We start from the raw sequence: 17262 nt of genomic DNA, 5'->3' as shown, positions 1-17262 counted from the left end.
TATAAAACTAACACTAAAAATTTCAACTTGAACGGTAAACTTGAAAGGTAGTCTGTATTGGCCCTAAATTTTGTTATGCTTAAATTGCTAGAAGTTTTCAAAAAGTACTGACCTTGAGGTCTTTACTTTCCAAACTGTTCTCATATTCTAAATGAACACACAAGATGACTGAATGTCCCAGTGAGGTAAATTGATTTAGTTCCAATATGGAAAGTACCGCCATTTACTGTTGCTCAATGGAATACTATTATGAATACAAAGCAATTTTTCTTCCTGCCACTGGCATTGGTGTGGGGTGGGGGAATGAGGGGGTCATTCCCAGTGTCTCTCTCATTTTGTTTTGTCCTTTTTGTATGTGGGGGGATGGGGGGGTGCTCATTTAGAAGAGTTGGTCTTGATAACATTACTGTATCATTATAATGGTTGTACAGATGGAAGGATGGGGGTGAGCAGAAAGAAGGGAGATTATTTAAGAACAAAAGCACTTGTAGAACACCAACTGTGTATGGCCTTCTGTGATTGTTCCTAATCCGATATGGAATGCGGGAGTGAAGCTGTCCAAGATTGAAGACATTGGACACAACATCAAAGAATTCTTCTATTTTCTTTCCCTGTATCAGAAAATCTTTTTCAATCCATTCCTTTTTTGACATCTTGACAGGAAGAGGAGTGTTTGCAACAAAGGAAATCAGGCAAGGTGATTTCTAGCTAGAGTATAGAGGAGAAATAATTTCTCCTGAGGAGGCATCCAAAATAGCTAGAACCAAGGAAGATAGCAACACCACCTTGTACTTTTATGAGAATGGTGGAACTATAGAATGGTAAGTTAAAATGTTTGCTTCCCATATTATGGTCTGTAAATGTTTATTTTTCTTTGACTATTCACAACATTAAAACGTTATGAAATGGAAAAAAAATTCTTTCTCATCGTATTCTGTATACTCGTAGCTTTCCAATGATACCCAATTTGTGTCAAAGGAAGTTGCATCCTCGAGAAATAAACGATAAAAAATTTGAGGGTAATAAAAACTTTCGAAAAATTGTTGTATTTATGGTAATGCGGCGTGACGTCAGTCGAGGAACTCAGCTCACTTCCGAGAAGCTATGTTTACATTCTTAAACGTCTGAGAACACACAACATTACACTGTTGCAGCGCTCCGTAGTAATTGAGATTTGGTGTTTGGAGTTTTGTTTTTACGTAAATTTATCTCGTTACTGCTAAATATGCTCAGCCGATATGTGGTATCAGGTTGCTCCACCACAAATAAAGACGGATTTCTACTGCAAGCATTTCCAAAAGATGACAGAAATCGAAGAATTTAAACACGACTCGCTCAAAACACTATACATACACAACGTTATGAGTGCCTGTAGGCCTATACTGTTGCCAAATTACTTGTTACGACCATAGCCTTGGCCTCCTTGACACAGCAAATGACGATTTTTTGTTGGTTACCTAATATTTTGCACAAAACTTATAGCCAGTTGGTTTTAGAACAATCAATTCTAGATCTGCAAGTTTTCTTTTGTGGTAAAACTGGCGTTGTGTTGTGATTTTACGTAACAGTTGGATGATACAATTACACGAGCTAGCCTGTTATACAACGTCTATTAGTTAGGTCTAGGGCCATGTTACCAGTACTACTATAGGGTTTCACTGTAACAGAATGTCACATTTTCCTTGCACTGTAAGACACAAAATTCTAGAAGCTTCGCTCCGAAGTTAAGTAGCAAAATCATCGACATTCGAAATAATGGAAATCATATGAAGGTCTTAATAACGGTGGTTTTGTTTATGCTCAACTGACCAGTTTCGGTTCAGGGTCGTCCAACCGCTGTGCTCGGGGACTTCTCACGGCAGCGACGCGTCTCGGCCATCGGGATCGTTTTACAATTCTTCTGCAAGGGGCTCAATTGATAGGGAAAAACACCGATATTATCTTCATCACCCTCAAAACTAATTACTCCTCTTCTTCCTCAAGAAAATAATTTTAGTCAAAGCTTACGAATGTCCTGAGAGGTGAAGTCCTATTTCCTCGGAATCGGAAGATTCGGGAGAAGACAATTGATGAGAAGAGTATTGTGGTTACATGTTGTAAACTGTATAACGCCGTATCGGTAAACAGCGGGGAGTCGGCTTTGGCTGAAATGGTTCCTTTGATGACGTCAGATGTACTGCGGTGGGCAGCTTTGCTTTTCTTTACGAGTGGCAGCTCGAGAGGTCTCTAGCGAATTTCTGGCCTTTGAAGCCGTATTTACGGAAAGTTGTGCATGGGTGGTGTTGTAGTAATGTAGATAAACCATTCCAAGACATGAAAAATTTTCATTTCATAACCTCTTTAAGGATAAAAATTTAAACTTTGAAATGCATATTTTGTTCTATAAATATTCACAAAATGGAGTGTTCGAATGTCACACTAATTGCCAATTTGTGAGTAGGATTTTATTATTACCAGGAGAAAATGAAAGGCACTACTATTTTTCAAGGCGTAGCCTAAATTTCCTGAGAATATTCGCTGCATATTTCTACAAATAAAACCTAGTCTACTTTCCAAAGATTTGTCTGATGGAGCGAGATATCACCTTTGAATTACACTGGTTTTTCACCAGAAGTGGACTTAAAGCAAACGAGGGTGATGTCAGAGTTACGCACTGACAACAAAGCGTTTTTTTACCTTTCACAAACTACTGTATGTTTGCACCTTGGAATGAATAACTTGCAAATCAGGAATCATACTTGATGCTTGGGGTTGACTTCAAATGTACATCAAAACATATGACTTGAATCAAATTCCTCCAGAATGTTACATTCATTTCCCTATTTAACCTGTCAAAAATTCATTTTGGCTTGTACTATCATCTGTCTATGTAGCTCTCTATACAGTGTGTCAACTTGTACAATTGTTCAGTCCTGCTCCTTTGGTTTCATAGTCATTCTGAATTGTTTTTATAATCCACTTAAACTTTCAATTTGTTGCCCTCAGTATTGATGCTACAGACACAGCCTGTGTTGCAAAGATGGTAAATGATGAGATTGGCAGGGAGGCCAATTCTGTTATGAAGAAACAAATACTTGAAGGAAGAGTCTGTCTCTGTTTGTTTGCCCTAAAAGACATAAAACATGATCAAGAACTCCGATACGACTATGGGCAAACAGATTTACGGTGGTGAAAGAAGGTAAGAAAGAAATTGCAAGGCATGAGTAAATATTTACTTCATTGTTAAACTTTAATAGGGTATGGAGAAACATGTTTAAGATAAATTCCAGTATACCCAGTATCTGAAGGAGATCGTTCACTGAATACCACCTGGCTGAGGATTCTGTCTGTTACAAAAATCTTGGACATTCCTCCAAACAACTTGAATCTTTATTCATATAAGAGATGCGGGATTTGCACAAAATTGCTATGCCATGGTGATCAGTTTCTTACAGACCAAATCATGAGGGTGGGATGCAGGACATACATGAATGTATGAAGGAGTGAGTCCTTCTGGCTATCTGCTTAGCTGCTTCACTTTACTTTGGCAAACCTGCCTTAAAAAACATCGAAAAGATCATTTAGCTCAGAACGATAAGATAACTATTGAGAAATGTACAAGACCCTAGGAATGAATAAAAACATCAAGTAGAGGGGGGGGGGGGCACTCTGAGCAAACATGTGTTCAGCTTTGTGTAAAGAAGGAAGGTGTACACTGAAGCAGCTTAAACTATGGTCTTAACAAGACTAAGTATGATAGAGGGTTTTAACCTTTCGCAGGGCTTCAAAGATATCTCTAACCTTTTCAACCTCTAACTGTAGTAAGTGTTTCCAGAAGAAAGACCACCATTAGAAATCAATCAGCAAGGTAACAGAGAAAAGTATTTTAGTAAAATAAATAGAAATTGACAAGAAACGTTCTCATTGATTGTGGGATTCAAATGTTGGAAAAGTCGGGGCAATAACATACCGATAATGATAAACCCTAAACAAGAGCTTACAGTAACCACTTGAAAGTATTCTACAGAATGTAGTTTTGGCTTTCAAATTGTTATTGATCAAGCATTAGCTTACATACTACATAAGAAAGGCCAACTGGAAATCTTTACTAGCCAAACTATTCTCATATATTCTACATGAACACATAAGATGGTTGAATGTCCCATTGAGGTAAATTTATCAAGTTAAAAAAAGGAAAGTACCTCCATTTATTGTTGCTCAATGGAGTACTATTATCAAGACAATCCAATTTTCCGTCCTGCCACCTGTGGGGAGGGGCCGGGGGGTGAGGGGGGTTGGATCATGCCCAGTGTCTGTCTCATATTTTGTAATATGTATATTAGTACCAGGGTAATGCAGAGTACTGTTGAAACAGCTTTATGGAACTTTATGACACTTTCCTTTTCTGGAGGGGGGGGGGGGTGGGGGAGTTGGTCTTGATAACATTATTGTATCATTATAATGGTTGTACAGATGGAGGGATGGTGGTGAGCAGAAAGAAGGGAGATTATTTAAGAACAGAATCATTTGCAGAACACCAACTGTGTATGGTATTCTGTGATTGTTCCCAATCCGATATGGTATGGGGGAGTGAGGCTGTCCAACGTTGAAGACATTGAATGCAACATCAAAGAATTCTTCTATTTTCTTTCCCTGTTCAACCCATTTCTCTTTTAAGGTCTTGACAGGAAGGGAAGTGTTTGCAACAAAGAGGAGAAGGTAAGAAAGAAATTGCAAGGCATGAGTAAAAAATCACTGGTTTGTTAAAGTTTAATAGGGTATGGAGAAACATCTTAAAGATAAAGTCTTGGTCATGATGTTTTTTCAGATTTTAACTTGTGAAAGTTCATATCAGCATTAAGGAAAACTGAATGGATATTGCAACTGTTTCCACATTATGTAGGGAACAGAGTGGTATGTAGTAAATGAACTGTGTAGACTTGGCAACAAAAACATTGCTGGCACTAAACACATTTCTAATGTAAAAGATAAGTTTACAAACCCTTTCTGCTTGAATGAGATTTGATTGAGGAAACCTTGGATGTTGTCGTAACCTCATTATTCAATTGCAACTATTTATGTGGTTTGACACATTTCATAACATTTATTTAATTTAACCTTTGTGTTAGTTCATACTAATATCACCTTAATACCTTCCCTGGAGTTCAGTACTTGTCTTACATTACTGATACTTAGCTATGCATGTGACTATGAAGAAGACAAATATGTGCTGTGAAAGCCGAGCACAAGACTCCTTTAATGCTTGTAAAACCAAAAAAAAAAAGGCATGAAGAAAACTGCCCAAAGCTTCAAGTTTCCTTCATTATTTCGCAGATAAGAATTTATGGAAATTACTAGAAATAAGAAAACTTTTGAACTGTTCTAGACCTACCAGGATTTGGACCCTAAACCAAGACCCAGCGAATTATAAAATTTATAATTTGAAGCAGTGTTAATATCACTTTTCATGGGATTAATAGTAAGTGTACATAACCGTGAGAATCTGTAAGATAAAGTATATACTTTAAGTTTACAGCAAAATAGTTCAATCTACTTGCTTCTTAACTAAACAGTGAGGGTGGTATCTTAATTTAACAAATTGTAATGGAAGTTGTCAATACTTGGTAAACTATTTACAAGCTAATAGTGGCCAAACATGATGTGGTAGGAATTAGAAAATATGCAATGAAATATAAGCAAGAAATTTTTTGAACAGAAATAAATGAATTTATAACAACCTCCAAGAACATCAGCTTAACCACCAATATGTACTAGAAATGAAATAATGGTCACTTATGCTCTTTGCTTCATTCCTCAAACTACTATTCTGTAGCATAAAATTTTTAGAACCATTTGTCGTGAATAATCTTTCTCTTCTCAAAACAATAAATAAAAGGTGTTACTGTAAGTTAAATGAAAACAAATGAATGTATGATCTTATATTTCTCAAGTTTATTTTCCTTTAATAATGTTGATATCAAATATTACAAAACGATATAATGCAGTGTATGAAATATTACAAACCTTGGTCCCTGGCACCAAATGTTCCTATTTTCACCCATCAATCCTCGTCTACCCCCTCCCCACCCCACCCACAATTACTATTTACCCATCTTGCAACCTTTGTTATTTACATAAACAGATTAAGAGGGAAATATTCTAAATTTGTTGCATGATATGGATAAAATTGAAAGCAAAATAGTTAATAGCCATCAATGTAATTTCTTCCTCAAAAGAAAGAACTATTTCACACATTTTTGTAGAAAAATAATTATTAAAAAGTTTACTTTTGATAATAATAACAATAACGATTGCAAAATAATATATATCTGTGAAGTTAAGATTTCCCTCTACCAGTAAGAAACAGAACACTGTTTAAAACATAAAAAGGACAAAATGTACACAAAAAAATCTTGCTATTGTTTGAGATCTTGAACATAACATACATCGTATTGCATCTTGCTAATGTCCATATGTTTAAAGGAGCATTTTGAGGAAAAATTTGACAAATTTTCTGCCCTGTCAAGATACTAAAATCCCATGCCAATGAAGGTCATTAATTTCACTAGACAACTTTAACCTCAAATAATGTATTCCAAGTGGAACAATTTCAAACATTATCAATGTGATTTCTGTGCCTAAAATATGAAAAATGTCTTGAGTGTTAACTATGGAAGATCAATGGATTTGTTCACCACTTTAACCACTGTAGGCTTGATTAAATTTACAATTAAATGCATAAAGCTTCTGTAATTGCTTCAAGAAAGTTGTTGTTTTTGGTTGAAAGCAATTAATTCCTTTCCTCCCATGTTGTAAGTCCTATTCATATAAGGGTAAAATGAATTGGTTTGTTTACAAGGTAAACACCCTACCCCAATACAGAAATCATTGATACAAATATGTAGCTAACCTGTTGCATAATTGTTCAAAATTATACATGGCGTTAGAACTCATTTGTATACATTTCCTCCAGTTCTGCTTGTGTTAATTCTAGGTAAGATGTGAAACGTCTTCTTATGGCATATATACATTTTTGTTACATGCGCAGTTTTATCAAGTTTTTTGAAACACACTTAGAAGGAAGTGAAAATACAAGGTACCCTTTTTTCTGATACAACAAATTTGTTACCATCGAAGAACAGAAAGTGAAACACAAAGTGTGTATTGCAGTCTAAGAAGTAAAATATTAAACGTTGTTACCACAAAAGAGAAAAAACTTTATGAAATGTTGGTCTGTCAAATGTAATACAAACTATTCCTGTGTAAATAAAAAAAAATCTACAATGGCAGAAATGGAGACAAAAGTCCTCCAAGCAATTCTTGGATATGTATAAATATTGCAAAATTATAAGGAGATATCAGAAATGGAAAAGTTATCATGTGTGACATATTAACTTTCAATTTTGGGGAGGGCGTGAATCGCCCATTAACCTTTAATAAATAGAAATAAAATTCATTTCTTTTCAAATGTTGCAAAAATAGCCATCTTAATGAGCACTCAATCCATAACTCATTTAGATTTAATACAAACCAATGACCTAGTTTTACGAATGCATTGTAAGTAGTGACCATTTAGCAGTACATGTAATTATCCAGTAATGAGCTATGTTATTTACCCATTGTAATGAGTGACCATTTTGTAGTATGTGTAATTATCCAGCAATGAGCTATTTCGTAGACCCATTGAAATTAGTGACCATTAAGCAGTACGTGTAATTATCCAGCAATGAGCTATTTCATAGACCCATTGAAATTAGTGATCATTTAGCAGTAAATGTAATTATCCAGCTATGAGCTATTTTGTAGACCCATTGAAATTAGTGACCATTTAGCAGTACGTTTAATTATCCAGCAATGAGCTACTTCATAGACCCATTGTAATGAGTAACCATTTAGCAGTATGTGTTTTCTATTATCTATTGTTGTTACGTTGCAAGACAATATTACAACTGTATTATTCATTATGAGTATTGAATTCATGTTATTGATCCACTAATCAAGCTATGCCTGTTTGATTTTAAATATGTTGAACAATCAATACCTTGCTTTGTGCACCCTAGGACAATCAATATTAACTTTTGAATATGAACCTCAGTTTCATCTTTTTTTTCTCCAAATTTTTTCAAAAGTTTCAAATCAATAATCCAGCTATTGACTCCAAACCGTCCAAGAGTGTGATACAAACTTTTCTTGCAAAGCAAATACTGCAAAACCAAATACCAAAGAAGCAGCTTGCTTTTCCAACATGGCTGAAAACTCATTAAATTTATATCCCTTGATGTTATTGATTAAACTTTTTTTCATTTATAAGAAACTCTTGTAACATAGAGATATATGTTGTTTTACTGATCAAATTTACTTTGCCATCAACTATAACAGAGTAACTGTTGTAAATATGCTAATGGCCATCACAATGTGACAACGAACAACATCTCGCCTTTAAATAAAGGACCTGGTTTCATCCCACAACGAAAAAGTTAACGAGAATTATCATTAATGTATATCCGGTCACGGTCCCTGGTTAGAATTTAGTTACACGCGATCATGTCTTACTTAATCAAAAACTGTTTCAAACTGTATAAAGGACGATTAACTCTACAGGATGACAAATATTTGTAAATACATCATTTCTTAACAAGACAGCAAGCCCACGATGGTTGGATGAGTACTGTCCTATGTATAATCCATTTTGAATCTGTTATCGATTCCAATCGTTCCAAGAATCCAGTGTTTGATAGGGGAACCAAGCAACCCATATAATCCATTCTCTTCTTCACCAGGAAACACCAACTAACATGAAACATTCTCAATGACGTAATTTAGGATTCACGGCCATATATCTGGGATGTTTCCCGAGCAAACATTGGCAAAAGATTTGTAAAGATGGTGGCTTTCACCTCTGTACCTTGAGCTGTATCAGACTGAATCTCACTTTATTGGATGTTGAAATAATTAATTGTATTTTTGTTTACAAAGACAAGAAAATGCACCTCCTGTCATCCTATTTAAATATTTTATGTATCTTCTTCATCGCTGTTTTTATTTCTGAAAAGTTTGGTCTGTCCTCTGGTTCTTTCCTCCAGCAGGCCTGGATCCATTCCCAGACCGCATCTGGACATTAGGGAGGCTGGTTCATCCGATAGCCTGAAATTGAGGAGAAGATAGGCTTATAACCACATCAACAACAAACTGGCATGGGCATCAAACGGTCACTATGGTAGTGGTCAATAATGAGACATTTTAGGCATATTTCAAATAATGTTAGACTTTTTTCTGCATCATTTGTATCATTCATATATATATGTAACTAGCAGTAGTTAGTGTATCTAACGTAAATTAAGGTGGCATTTTCTTGAGGACGAAAAGAAGGAAGCAGTTACAGCTTTACAAAAAATAACCCCCCCCCCACTCCCCCAAAGAATAATTTTCTCTCTGGCCTCGTTGTTATTCATGCCGGGGTACTGCCTCTGGAGAATATCTCCCAGAGGAGTACTCCATAATTCCAGACGTCAGAGAGCGACGTGTATCTTCCTGAAAGAGGATAGAGAGTGGACAAGCAGAACGGGTTGATTCGTGAGGAGATAGATGATGCAAGTCTCACGTTGAATGGAAGAGTCTAAAAAACATATTTATATATATATATATTTTATTATATATGCAATCAATTTAATATGTAATCTGAACAATGCTAGTACCTGTCTGTTGATGTTTCATGCTACGATGTAAGCTAGGGGCAAATTTTTTACGGATTTTGACTGGTTGTCCATCTGACAACCCGGCCTACTAGTTTGTATGTCAAGAAAATTCTAAAAATATCAAAATAAGAATCACTAATATATTCACTATAGGAGAGATTGATTAGACCATTGATTAGATTAGATTAATCAAAACTGATTGGTTGGAATTAAACAGGACTTTATCTGAGCCTTATGATGTTTTCATTTATATATTTGATTATTGATTCCTAGAGCTACAGTATGATGTGTCAACTGTTTTTAACAAATTATTCTTATTTTTCAAATTGGGGGCCTGGGTGGGGGGGATGTGGCGTGAAGAAATACATTATCAATGAATTTGGACAAAACAAATTCTAAGATGCCAATCAGGATGCTCATTATGGATTCCAAGGGCTCAGGTAAACTCTTCAATGAAGTGGCAGGGTTTGGGATTGTAAGTGTTTCACATAATAAAACGATTTTCAAAATGTTTCCTTGTGCTTTATTTCAAATTGTGAATGTTCTGATTTTGGCCAAATATGAGAAATAAAATCTTGATGCTTTGGCCAGACAAAATCATTAAATTTTGAAAGAAAAAAAAAAGGTTCTCAAATGCCAGTCAGGATGCTCATTATGGATTCCAAGAGCTCGGGTATACTCTTCAATGAAGGTAAGTGTCAGTCTATGGAACACTAATAAAATGATTTTCAAATGTGTCTTTGTACTTTCTTTAAATTGAGAACGAATAATCTCATTATTGCTTAATAAGAAGGACACCCTCTATACAGTGTAGAAAAAACTAAAAAAAATTGGCCAAAAAAAAGAAAAGAGAATTGATAAGGCTGTAAGCCATACAAAATCCCAAAAATTTTGACCAAAAAAAAAAGTTCTCAAATGCCAGTCAGGATGCTCATTATGGATACCAAGAGACCAGATATGCTTCTCTCTGAAGTTAAAAGTGGTAGTTTATGAAATTTTTAGCCTATTAAAATGATTCTCAAAATGTTTCCTTATAAATTCTCTCAAATTGAGAATGAATAATATCACTGTTGCTTTATAAGAAGGACACCCTCTATCTAATGCATATGCATGAAAGAACTATAAAGGTCATGATTTTGGCCACAAAAAAAACAAACTCATAAGGCTATAGCCATACAAAATCATTAAATTTTGGAAACAAAAAAAAAGTTCTCAAATGCCAGTCAGGATGCTCATTATGGATTCCCAGAGCCCAGATATGCTTGTCTCTGAAGTTAAAAGTGGAAGTCTCTGAAATTTTTAGCCTATTAAAATGATTCTCAAAATGTTTCATTATAAATTCTCTCAAATTGAGAATGAATAATATCATTGTTGCTTTATAAGAAGGACACCCTCTATCTAATGCATATGCATGGTAAGAACTATAAAGGTCATGATTTTGGCCCCCAAAAAAACAAACTCATAAGGCTATAAGCCATACAAAATCATTAAATTTTGGAAACAAAAAAAAGTTCTCAAATGCCAGTCAGGATGCTCATTATGGATTCCCAGAGCCCAGATATGCTTCTCTCTGAAGTTAAAAGTGGTAGTTTATGGAATTTTTAGCCTATTAAAATGATTCTCAAAATGTTTCATTATAAATTCTCTCAAATTGAGAATGAATAATATCATTGTTGCTTAATAAGAAGGACACCCTCCATCCAATGCATATGTGTGGAAAGAACTAAAAGGGTCATGATTTTTACCTCCCTCCTCCCCAAAGTAAGGCTTTGGCCATACAAACTCAATAAATTCAGACAAAAAAAAGTTCTCAATGCCAGTCAGGATGCTCATTATGGATTCCCAGAGCCCAGTTATGCTTCTCTCTGAAGTTAAAAGTGGTAGTTTATGGAATTTTTAGCATATTAAAATGATTCTCAAAATGTTTCATTATAAATTCTCTCAAATTGAGAATGAATAATATCATTGTTGCTTAATCAGAAGGACACCCTCCATCCAATGCATATGTGTGGAAAGAACTAAACAGGTCATGATTTTTACCTCCCCCCTCCCCAATGTAAGGCTTTGGCCATACAAAGTCAATAAATTCAGACAAAAAAAGTTCTCAATGCCAGTCAGGATGCTCATTATGGATTCCCAGAGCCCAGTTATGCTTCTCTCTGAAGTTATAAGTGGTAGCATATGGAATTTTTAGCATATTAAAATGATTCTCAAAATGTTTCATTATAAATTCTCTCAAATTGAGAATGAATAATATCATTGTTGCTTAATCAGAAGGACACCCTCCATCCAATGCATATGTGTGGAAAGAACTAAACAGGTCATGATTTTTACCTCCCCCCTCCCCAATGTAAGGCTTTGGCCATACAAAGTCAATAAATTCAGACAAAAAAAGTTCTCAATGCCAGTCAGGATGCTCATTATGGATTCCCAGAGCCCAGTTATGCTTCTCTCTGAAGTTATAAGTGGTAGCATATGGAATTTTTAGCATATTAAAATGATTCTCAAAATGTTTCATTATAAATTCTCTCAAACTGAGAATGAATTATATCATTGTTGCTTTATAAGAAGGACACCCTCTATCCAATGCATATGTGTGGAAAGAATTCAAAAGGTCATGATTTTTGACCCCCCTCTCCCCCTCCCCCAAAAATCAAGGCTTTAGCCATACCAACTCATCAAATTCAGACATAAAAAAAGTTCTCAAATGCCAGTCGGGATGCTCATTAATGTTCCAAGAGCCCAGATATGCTTCTCTCTAAAGTTAAAAGTGGTAATCTTTGGAATATTTAGCCTATTAAAATGATTTTCAAAATGTTTCATTTATAAATTCTCTCAAATTAACAATGATATCATTGCTGCTTAATAAGAACGACACCCTCTATCTAATGCACATATGTGGAAAGAATTAAATAGGTCATGGTGTGGGCCATACGGCTGCAACTTTACAAATTTAGTGAATTTGGAGAACGAAAGTTCTCAAATGCCAGTCAGGATGGTTATAATTGATTCCAAGAGCTCAAGTTTACTCTTCTATGAAGTTTAGTGGCAGTCTATGGAATTTATACCATAAACTGATTCTCAAAATGGGTCCTTGTAACTTTTAGTCAAACTATAGAGAGAATATCATTATTGCTGAATTAAGAAGGACACCCAATTAGTTCTCAATTGACAGTCAGGATGCTCCCTATGTTTTCATACAGAGCTCAGAAATATGCTTTACTATGCAGTTTTTATGTTTTTTTAGAATTTCTTTCAAGGTGGGAATGGTTCTTCTCATTCCATCTATTTTTGTAAATGAAATTAGAAAATCAGAAATTTGCTTTTCTATCCAGATAAAAGTGGTAGTCTATGGAATTTTTAAGCCTCAAGATAACATAACAATTTTCAAAGTGTTTTTGAATAACCTTCTTTTAACCTGGGAATGAATAATACATTATTACATAATTCAAAAAGACACCCTCCTTCCTATGCATATACTTAAAAGGTCATGATTATGGTAAAATATAGAGTTATTTTTAAAGGGTTAAAAATTCCCAATAAACCACTTTAAACTGATCCTTGACAAGCATATCTGGTAACTCATCATGAGCATTCTATCTGACATTTGAAAGGTGTTTTTTTTTTTTTCGACCAAATTTTGGGTTCTATTTATTATCGTTTAGCATTGGGTGTTTATTACTATCTGTTTTAGGCTTTTACAATAATTTTCTTACTATACTATTGTTTCTCATACTTATTTATATTTATAAACATAGACTATGATTTAATCTTTTGTGCATTTTGTTAAGTTTTTAAAATTATTTTACTATTTACATACTTCTGAAATTGTTTTGGACTGTATGCGTTCAGGTTGTATTTTTTTTATTATCGTTTGTACGAGTGTTTTTTATATTGTTGGGCTTTTACATTTTATGCCTTATTGGTTCTATATATTTAATATTTAGGTTTTTGTTACTATTTGTTTTTAGGTTTTACATTTGCAAAGCGCTTTGAGCAGTGTTGCTGATTATGCGCTTAAAATATTACTTATTATTATTAATATTATTGACTGATGATTTTTTTGTTTTAGCTTTTGGTTAAAATCACAGACTTTTTTTAATTCTTTCCAAAATTATGGTTAGGATGGAAGTTGTCCTACTGCATTAAGTTCAAATAATATGCTACATTCTCAATTTGAAAGGAAGTGAAATGAAACATTCTGATAATTATTTTAATATTTAGAGGTTTAACAGTCCATAGACTTCAACTATTAGTATCAGTATAAAGCATATTTCTGAGCTCTGGGAATTTATAATGAGCATCCTAAATGGCATTTGAGAACCTTTGTTGTTTGTCCCAATTTAATGTTTTTTGCATGACTGAAACCTAATGATTTTTTTGTGGCAAATCATGCCTTCCTGTTTTTTCCACAAGCAACAATGATATAATAAATTCCTAATTTGAAAGAAGTTATAACAAAACATTTTAAAAATCATTTTAATATTTAGCGGCTCTAAGTTCCATAGACTAACTATTTAACTTGGAATCCATAATGAACATCCTGACTGGCATTTGAGAACTTTCTATTTTTTTTGGTCCATATTTAACAGTTTTGTAGACTGAAACCTTATAATTTTGTTTCTTTTTGGCCCAAAAAAATGAACTTTTAAATTCTTCTGAATTAAGCAACAATTATATCAATTCCTAATTTGAAAGAAGTTATAATATAACATTTTAAAAAATCATTTTAATATTTAGAGGCTTTTGGTTCCATAGACTAACACTTTAACATCAGAACTTTCTATTTTTGTTTGTCCAACTTTAACAGTTTTGTTACTCTAAAACCATAAAATTATTTTAATACTATAAGAGGCCTAGCTCTGAGAATCCATAATGAGCATCCTGACTGGCATTTGAGAAATTGTTATTTGGTCCAAATTAAATAAGTTTGTAAAATAAAATTTAAGTTAAATTTAAATGAACTAAGTTATGATTTTCTTTAGCTAAACCATGACCTTTAAGTATTTCCACAATGATGCATAGGATGGTGTGTGTCTTTCTGAATTAAGCAACAATCATATAATACAATCCAAATTTGAAAGAAATTATTATGACAAATTTTGAAAATCATTTTATGCACATTTCTGAGCTTTGAGATGCCATTATGAGTATCCTGACTTCTGTCCAAATTGAATGATTGAATGATTTTTGATAATATTTGAAAACAATCATGACCTTTTAAGGCCTTTCCAAAATTACGCATAGGATGGAGGGTGTCCTTCAGCAAAAACCAACAATGGCATTTGAAAACTTCTGCCAAATTGAAAGTTTTGTAGGGCCATATATAGCCTATGACTTTTTTTTTTAATTCTTTAGCAAAAATCATGACTGTTTTAATTCTTTCAAAAATTATGCATAGAATGTCTTTTATTCTCAATTATCAAGTCTGGATGCTCTTTATGGATTCCTAGAGCCCTGGTTTGCATTTATTTTAGTGGTAGTCCCTAATTATCAAAATGATTTCATATAACACAAAATCATTCAATTTAGATTCTCAGCAACAAGAATTTTATGCTTTTCTCTGAAGCTAAAAGTGGCATGTTAAGAGGGTTAAAAGTCCATTTTTTTCTGTGGCTAAAATTCTGACCTTTTTGTAATTCTTTCTAATATTATACCTAGATTGGAAGTTGTCATTCTGATTTAAGTTATTATTACTTCTGAATTATTACTTCTGACTTTGTACGTCTGAGTACTTATTACTTCTGAGTTATTATTACTTCTGAATTAAGTAATATGATCTGTTCCCACATTGATAGAAGTTATAGCAATTTTTTTGTAAAATCACTTTAATGTTTAGAGGGTAAAACTTCTAAAGACTACCACCTTTAACTCCATTTTTCTTTCTGTGGCTACAATCGTGACCTATTTTTAATTCTTTCTAATATTATACCTAGATTGGAAGTTGTCATTCTGAATTATATTAGATGAATATGATCTGTTCCTACCTTGAAAGAAGTTATAGACATTTTTTGGGGAAACCACTTTAATGTTTAGAAGGTTAACTTTCAGAGAAAAGAACATTTCTGGGTTCTGTGAATCTATTATAGAACTTTCATATTTTGTTTAAACTATAATGATATTGTACATGCTTATAAATACCTTATTTTGTTTGCCTTATGATGATTTTTTATTATTTGCCAAAATAATGACCTGTTTCTAAAATGATTTGATCCCAATTATTTATTATGTAATGGGCAATAGCCTTGTGATTCAATTTGTTTTTGGCCACACTCATTTTATCTTTTCATTTTAACTCAATACATGTTTCTGCATTTGAAAACTTTCGTTTTGGTCCAAATTAAATAATTTTGTAAGGCTAAAACCTTATGATTTTTATCATTTTTGGCCAAAGTCATAACCATTTAATTTTTTTTCCACAATTACGCATGAAATGGAGGGTTTCCTTCTGTGTTAGGCAACAATGGATACAATCAATTCCAAATTTGAAAGAAGTTATAATCAAACATGTTAAAAATCATTTTAAATATTTAGAGGCTTTAAGTTCCATAGACTAACACTTTTTACTTCAGAGAAAAGCAAATTTCTGGTCTCTGGGAATCCATAATGAGCATCCTGACTGGCATATGAGAACCTTTTTATATTTGTCCCAATTTAATGTTTTGTAATGCTAAAGCTTAATGATTTTTGTTTTACTTTTTACCAAAATCATGACCTTTTAAGTTGTTTCACAAATATATGCATATGATTTAGGGTGTCCTCCTAAATTCATTCCCAATGATATAATTCATTCCCAATGTAACAGAAGTTATGAAAAATATTTTGAAAATCATTTTAATAAGCATAAAAATCCAAACATTACCACTTTTAACCTTCAGAGAAAAGTATGTTTCCAAGCTCGGGGAATCAGTAATGAGCATCCTGACTGGCATTTGAGAACATTTTGTTTGTTCAAGTTAATTGATTTAGTAAGACTATTCATATCGCCTTACGAATTTTTAAATTTTCCACCAAAACAAAATATCATGACCATTTTCATTCTTTCCACAATGATGCGTAAGTGACAAAGGCTGTCCCTCCTAAAGTAAGCAACAATGATATATTACATTCCCAATGTGAAAGAAGTAATTATGAAACATTTTGAAAATCATTTTAATAAGCATAAAAATCCATACACTACCACTTTTAACTCCAGAGAAAGTATGTTTCCAAGCTCTGGTTCCGTAATGGGCATCCTGAGTGGCATTGGAGAACTTGTTGAGTGTTTGGCCCCAATTTAGATATCATGAACAGTTTAATTCTTCCACGGTGATGCATTAGATGGAAGGTGTCCTTCTGAAGGAAGCAATATGATATAAAACATTCCCAATGTGAAAGGAATTTTAAGAAACATTTTGAGAATCATTTTAATAAGCATAAAAATCCATTCACTTACCACTTTCAACTTCAGAGAATAGCATATTTTTGAGCTCTGGGAATCCATAATGAGCATCCTGACTGGCATTTGAGAACTTTTTTTTTGTCCAAACTTTAACAGTTTTGTAAGGCCTTGTAAGCCTTACAAGTTTTTTTTTTTTTTGTGGCCACA

General features: G+C 33.6%; 1 protein-coding gene and 1 pseudogene across 11 annotated transcripts in view; one reads left to right on the top strand and one right to left on the bottom strand.

Moving 5' to 3' along the window:
- LOC139980006 (uncharacterized) overlaps positions 1–9205 on the top strand; it is a 36408-nt gene extending 27203 nt beyond the window's left edge. For 6 of the 11 annotated variants that reach the window (XM_071991341.1, XM_071991340.1, XM_071991336.1 and 3 more), the window contains 4 exons: positions 662–821; positions 2986–3178; positions 4658–4698; positions 9066–9205. The gene's annotated coding sequence lies outside the window, so the exon portion shown is untranslated. The other 5 variants (XM_071991344.1, XM_071991342.1, XM_071991343.1 and 2 more) reach the window with 5 other exon arrangements.
- Positions 5917–17262, bottom strand: part of LOC139980007 (tyrosine-protein kinase Fer-like) — a 35579-nt pseudogene continuing 24233 nt past the window's right edge.

Source organism: Apostichopus japonicus, chromosome 14 (genome assembly GCF_037975245.1).
Source record: "Apostichopus japonicus isolate 1M-3 chromosome 14, ASM3797524v1, whole genome shotgun sequence".
Lineage (NCBI taxonomy): Eukaryota > Metazoa > Echinodermata > Holothuroidea > Aspidochirotida > Stichopodidae > Apostichopus > Apostichopus japonicus.
Note: the sequence above shows the minus strand (reverse complement) of the source record. Positions and strands in the feature narration are given on the sequence as shown.